The 7265-nt window shown below is 42.3% G+C and overlaps 1 pseudogene; it reads right to left on the reverse strand.

Annotated features, from left to right (window-relative positions):
- Positions 1-2247: 2247 nt before the first annotated feature.
- LOC123396446 lies at positions 2248-6426 on the reverse strand (annotated as a pseudogene).
- Between the last annotated feature and the right edge of the window lie 839 nt (positions 6427-7265).

Consider the following 7265-nt stretch of genomic DNA (forward strand, 5'->3'; position numbering starts at 1 on the left):
CCTATGCAGTCCAAAGCAACTATCCTTTAAAAGGGATTGCACACATTTAGAGGGAGCTTATACTAGTCACGTATCTTTCAAAGCAGTCATTTTCTTATGCCTGTCTTTATTTGAAGCTTTGATTGTACGTTGTCGTCAATTACCAAAAAGGGGGAGACTGAAATCACATATGCTCCCTTGGTGGTTTTGATAATTCATGACAACATACATTGTATCTTGGACTAACACTTCTACCTAGTATATTTCAGGTATAGTCCACACAGAACACTGGCTAAAGGATTGTGATGAGAAGCCCCTTGATGCAAGGAAAGGAATAGGATTGGCTCAAGCTTCAAGCAAGAAGACTGTACATTTTCAAATTGTGAGAAATCACTTTGAGTCCATAGGAAAGACAATGCTATTAAAAGGGGCTGAGGTATTATGATGAATTGGTTACTCAAGTACTTAGAGGTAGCCACCAAAAATCCTTAGCCATTCTCCCACAAGATATGTCTGTCTAAAGTCAAACTAGCAAAATCGGTGCCACCAACTATTTCCATTCAGCCCTACTGATTTTACACTTGACATATCCTATACAAAACTCTACCATCTCGCACTACAAGGAATATGCTACTACACGACGCTATTTTTTCGTCGCTACATCGTCACGGTTTTTAATTTACGACGATCTCACGACGAAAAACCAAGCGTCAAAATTGGAGCGTCACAAATGAATAGCAGCAACGTTTTGATCAAAATCGTCATAACTTTTACGACGATTCCTCGATTGTCGTAACCTTTACGACGATCCTAAATCGTTGTTGGCAATCTAACCCAGTCCTACGTGGAAGTCCTACGTGGCAAAATTACGATGAAATCAAAACGTCATAGTTGAAATCAGCCCAACCCATTTCAATTGATCACATGAGCTGGTTTTATTTTTCTTGGGCTTTTTCTTATTGGGCCTTAGCCTATTTACAGACATTTCTAGTATTTTTTCGATTTTTTTTATCATTATAATTTGGGCCTTGGCCTTTTAGTGCCCAAATACATTTGGTCCAGTTTCAGGTTTGGCCCTTTTTCATTTTTTAATTCAGTAACTTTTTGTTCCAGAACATGGTTTCATTTCTATTTGTTGGGCCTTTTTGAACACAATTATTTGTCCATTATTAAATCCAACATTATTTAATATTAAAATCAAGAAAACTCCAAGTCGAATTAAAATCATCCATCATATAACATCACATAATACATCTCCCAGGTTTACAGATCACAATAACTCATCTCATGAATACATTTCCTTACACACGAATATAGCAAGAACGGATAGAATTGTACAATACAACAATGACACATCTGCTAACAATGGAGTTCATTCCACTCTCCTATGAGACATAGGTTCAGAAATTTTTATGTTGTGTTGATTTGAATGTCCCAAGTATGCATCATCGACATCTTCTCACCACTTTCCTAGCAAGAGAAAAAGAGACAAAACAAAAAACATTAGACTGTAACATTACACGAGAGCATAGATCAGTAACTTCAAATCACAAAATATATCCATTATACTAGATGTAAGAGTTATATAAAAGTTGCTAGTTATAAAAAAAACATGGATCTACCAAATTAGCAGAAAATTAGCTCACACTAAATTTGCCTTTGTGGAGCATATGAAATTGCAGTGAGTTCCTATCAAGGATGCTTACAGAAATTGTAACTGTTCTGGAGGTGATAACAGCACAATGCTTCGGTTAGAAAATTCAACTCTAATTATGCAGCCATCTAGTCACATGTTACACTATCCATTTACAGGTGCAGTAAGAGCAGAGGAGGTGTAATACAACAACATCTATCTATCTATTTTCCATAAGCAATACCAGCCAGCGACATAGGTCACACTAAAACAGATTTAGTGCATGATGTACTATGTAACAACAACATCTAATAAGCAAAGCATATGCACATCATGTCACGGCCATGCCCCAATCCCCAACACTAGTCCTGTAATGGTAGGAGCTAGTCTTGTAATAGTGAGACAACAAGATATCAATTGTCAATGGTCGTGTCATCTACAAACTACCACTTTAACTGCATACCTTAGAATCCTGACAATACAGCCCACCATTACTCTTATGTACAAAGAAAAATCCTAAGAAACTGATTTCATAATGTCCATCCATGATTTTATATATAACACAAACATTGTAGAAAAGGTACACAACAGATAGAGCACCACGACCCAGATTTGACTAGCAGCCATATACCAACTTACAGGTGCACGTCAAAGTGGGAGTCGAGCAGCGCCGGGATGGCGGCGTCCTCCGTGTCATCGTACAGGTGCACGTTCGTGCCCATCCATCCCACCACCCACGACACCGCCACACTGCTCGCACGCATCCCGAACATCCCTCCCTCTACGCTCCAAACATATAGCAGACGTGTAACGCAACAGCATCTACTTCCAGTAGCACCAAGTATAAACTAAAAAAACATGTTCGAACGACCAGCTAAGAATTAGTGGAACATGAGAGCACTGGCAGGGGCGGAGCTGGAGCCAAAGTCACTCTAATGCACAATTAAAAAAAATTCAGCAGTAAATATAAGTGTGCTTCATAACCTCTTCCATAAACTATTAAATATAGTAGTAAAAGATAATACGAAAAAAATAAGAAAAGACAACAATTAAAAGTGAGCACGGAGTTTTGGCTCCGAGGTACGTGTGCACTTGATGAATGTAAGATCAGAACAAAATAAGAAGTTCAAAACTTTCTGAATTTGTTTTATGACAAACATTACTCAGTGTTTCACCAGGTTGCAAAGTTTCTTCGTGTTATAGTGGAAAAAAGAACTAATTTAAAAAAACAACTATCTTTGAAAGCATTTTGGAGCACTAAAATTTCTTTTGCCCATGCCTTCACGAATGGCACCCCATCACGAAACTGTGCAAGTAGTTAAAGAAACTAACGAATGTTCGCTATGAAAAAATACGAAATTTGAAAAAAATGGCTCTATTAATTTTCGGATGTTACTCTTCATCCTTGGTTGGTGTATACCCAGGATGTGAATGACACATTCACAATTAAAATGCTTTCTGTAGCGATCAAAAAAAGAAATTACACACTAAATATGCCTCACATTTTCAAATTCGAACTGATTTTTTAACAAAATCAGGGAACTTCGAAGAACAGTTTTGGCACTAATAATAGAATTGAGAATTACATATGTTACTTTGCAATGTTCCATCTTAGCTTCTATGGCGTGCTGCCAACAAGGCCCAATGGCGCTCTACCCTAGAAACCTACACGCTACTGTTTCTCCTAGACCCCTAGAGAAAATTGTTGTTCGCTCGCTGCTTCACTTTGTTTGGACCTTGATGCACACCAATCAGTGAACCTGGTGCACATGCATGTTGTACAAACTAAGCGCTACCACAAGAAGGAATCGACCCTGATGCCTGTGCATCACGGTTCCTCCATTCAGCTCCGCCCCTGAGCACTGGTTCATCTCAAATACAAAAAAATAAGACAAGACTCTGAAGTAATAGGAAATGCAATTGAGACCTATCTGCATTGCAGCCCATAATTGCAAGCCAAAGGGACAAAAGAGAATCCATGATTATGTAATTCAGACCTGTAAAGGCGCATAGAGATCACAGGGTCCAGGCTAAGAAAGAAACCGAGTGCTGCTATAGCTGTGAACTTTGCATCAGTTGACATATCTTATTATGAACAGTCCAGTTTGTCCTACTTTCAAATGCAAATATCTCTGTCACAGGAGATGAGATGGAGATAAGTAAAAATTGTGAACTTGAGGTGACATAATGTTAAACTTGTGACTTGTTAATTAACTGTAAAACAAGTAGGGGATGCATAATATTGGGGGTGAAAACAGAGCAGAATCGGTCAAATATTCTCAAAACAGAGGCTAAAAGGGTAGGAGTTTCTTTGCCACCTCGGGAAATAACTGTGCATCTTTGCCACTAATTAATTCCTACTTAAATTCTAATAAACTAATCAAGTAAGCATGATTAACAGATGTACATCCCAAAAGTTCTTTCCTAAAGCATCTTACATAACTGTGCCTTCCCAAGTCACATAAGGCACATTGCAATCCAGAGTTAATCACTGAAAAAAAGTGTCGTGAGGCCGCAGCAACACTACAGAATGCTAAGTTATCAGTTTCCAAGCTTCAATTAAATCTAAAAAGACTTAATCAGATCTCCTCCCATGGGCCAACTAGGAGTAGATCATTTGCGTCCCAATAGCTTCGTTCTGTGGCTTCCTTGCCCTAGAAAGGAGACGCGAGAGAGCGAAGAGAATCGAACCTGGGCGATGTTGATGATGAAGTCGCGAAACTTGGGGTGGACGGCTGCCTGACTCTTGAGGCGGTTCGCGATAGGCTTGGACATCGTCCGCAGCAGCAGCGTCCCCAGCTTCATCACCGGCAGCGCGGCCATGGCGGCGGTGGCTCGGCCAGGACCTCTTTGTCGCCATGGAAGCAGAGGAGCAGACCCCTTCACCTCCACCTCCACAGCATTAAATATTGCTGCATTAATCCCTCCACGTCCAGGTTTTAACCTCCTGCATGAAGCACTAACAGATATTATCTCGAGGGCCATGATAGAGGGTCCTAACAATTTTTGCTTGAGATAGACAAAAACAAAAGGTCCAGTTTAACTCTGATAAAGGATAAAGCAGGATTCAAGTACTCAACATACATCACATAATCTAAAATCATATCTACATTTGAATCATAAGTATTTAAGTGCCAAAAATAATTACCAATTGGCAGCATTAGCAATCACGTTGCATTGAAGACCTCCTTTTGAGTGCAACTGAGTGATATCTCCAACAAATGTGAAAAATCTGCTGGAGTCAAAGCTCTTCTTAGAAGCCTTGTTCTTGACTAATGAAAATATTCTTGATTTCTGGCTCAAGTCAACAAGAACAAGTCTTACATTATCATGCTTTTACATGAAATCAGTAGCTGCATCTACTATAACGTCAGATGCTTTCTCAAGATCGAACTGGAAGTCAGCAGTAGAAATAGATGGAAATGCCAAAGTGCACAAACGGATGTCAGAAGAAACACTTTCCTTACTTTGTTCTTCTTTTTCCATCAGGTTATCCAAGTTATTTTCTACTTGCATTGAACAGGCACCACTAGCTTCAAGGTTTTCCTGTTTCAACGTTGTATTTTGCTGCTCTGTCTTTCTTTCGCTTGATGTAAGCATAGTTCGAATGGATTTGTCAACCTTTGAAGTATCTACCTTCTTGAGAAATTTCATTATACCAGTTTGTACAGGACCTTTGCTCTTCTAACCAAATACTCCTAAAGCAAGACTATGTGAAGGTCCTAAAGCACTACACATATCAACTGCCTTCTTAATATCATCATCATCCATACAGAACGTGATCCGACTGAAACCTTCAGTCAGCAAGGGTGTTTGTTTGTTCTTCAACATGCGGTTCACAACCATGGCAGCCATTCCGCCCTGCACATTTCTTTCATGGCTAGTCTGGCTAACCGAGCACGAGATGCAAACCTTCGCAGGAAGATCCAAGAAAACAGCATGCACATCCGCTTGTACGGTGCAACCAAGCTTCACAAAATTAGAGCGCTGCTCTCGTTCCACGTTGCATCGGTCAATGAGAACGCTCTTTCCCTCCTTCAAAGCATCTGCTACGGCCTTCAAGCACTGTATTTTGGTTCCAGCTTTGCCCTTTCCAATTGTATCCTAGAACACAATAAAGACCCACACAAAACCTTGTCACAGTTGTTGGAGTTTTCATTGACGATATGGTTATTAACATTCAAGCCAAGTAAAAATTGCACTACCCGAGTCACCCCAACTTACTCATGGAATAGGATTTTGGTTATTTGACTTTGAGGTGCTATTTGTTTTCGCATGCAGAGCCATTTTTTGCAAGGTAAGTACTATTATTATTAATACCATGAGACCGAAACTACAGTTTCAAACTTGCGACAGTAACTAGTTGTGCAAAATGTAAGCAATTTCAGAGCCGAATCAGATGAGCCCGCATTAAGCATTATAGAGTGCTTGTCTTGAGACCTCAAATTCACAACGGAGACGAAAAATACCACCACTCAGCACATTAGCACGTAGGGAGAGTGGAGCGCGTGGGGCGCACCTGGCACACGCGGGCCCATGGGCGACCGGCAGCGACACCGACCATGACGGCCTCAGCGAATGTGGACTTGCCGCTGCCTGGGGCGCTAACGAGGATCAGCAGCACCTGCTTTTCGGCATCCTCCTTAGTCTCCGCGCCCGCGCCTGCAATGGTTAGAGACAGCGGCAGGCTAGGGTTTTAGCGTCGACGGGTAGCACTGGTTCGACCGATTAGACGACCAAAATGGTCAAAATTCACCAGGGGCTACTACAGAAGTCGATGGAGCGACAGCGGAACCGCCTTCGCCGGGATCCATTCGCGCATAAACTCTAGAGGAGAGGAACCGGGGGCCTCTCACCGGCGGCTAATCGGCTATGGCAGAAGGGAGTGGGTGACGGGAGGGCGGGGTTACCGGGGAAGAAGCTGCGGCGGCTACGAGGCCGCAGCCCTTCCCTGGAACGGAGGCGACGGCGAGGCCGCGGCCGGCGAGTTCGCGCTGTAGCTGCTCCTTCCGCCTCCTTCATCAGCGGTGTCTTCTGGTTCGATTCGGGGGGTGGAGAGGGCGAGCGAGCAATGCCGAGATATGCTGCAACGCGATCCCCAGCGAGGGTGGCCAGCAAGTGACGCGGTGGTGGTGGCTGTGGGATGCATCAGGGAAGGAGGCAGGGGACATGAAGGAGGTGGCGGTGGTGAGGAGATGGGGGCGAGGGAGGGAGAGGCGACGGCGCGCGTTCTCTGGATCGGGAGGTTGCGGCTAGTGTTCGCGCAAGATAGAGGCAGAGGGAGAGGGGTTTGCTGTCGTGTGATGGATGGATGGATGGCCGGATGTTTGCCATGTGAGCGATCCATGTCACAACTCATTCCGTCAATCACACTTAAGCTTGGGCAATTTTCCTTTTTCTTTTCTTTCTTTTATACTTTTCACCCTCTTATTCAGGGTAAACATATAATATATTACCCCCTTACAGTTTGTGAAAGTTTACCATTATGCACATGTGTGTATCTTGGGATGACAAAAATGTTGATTTGGGTCGTTTCATTTTCTTTGCGCAAAAAATACATTTTCCATTTTTCGAGTGCCCAAAATGAGTTTTTTTGTGAAGGACCTACCATATACTTGTTGCAAAATTGGACCAAGTCATTTTTATAGAATAC

The sequence above is a fragment of the Hordeum vulgare genome, chromosome 5H, assembly GCF_904849725.1.
Source record: "Hordeum vulgare subsp. vulgare chromosome 5H, MorexV3_pseudomolecules_assembly, whole genome shotgun sequence".
Taxonomy (NCBI): domain Eukaryota; kingdom Viridiplantae; phylum Streptophyta; class Magnoliopsida; order Poales; family Poaceae; genus Hordeum; species Hordeum vulgare.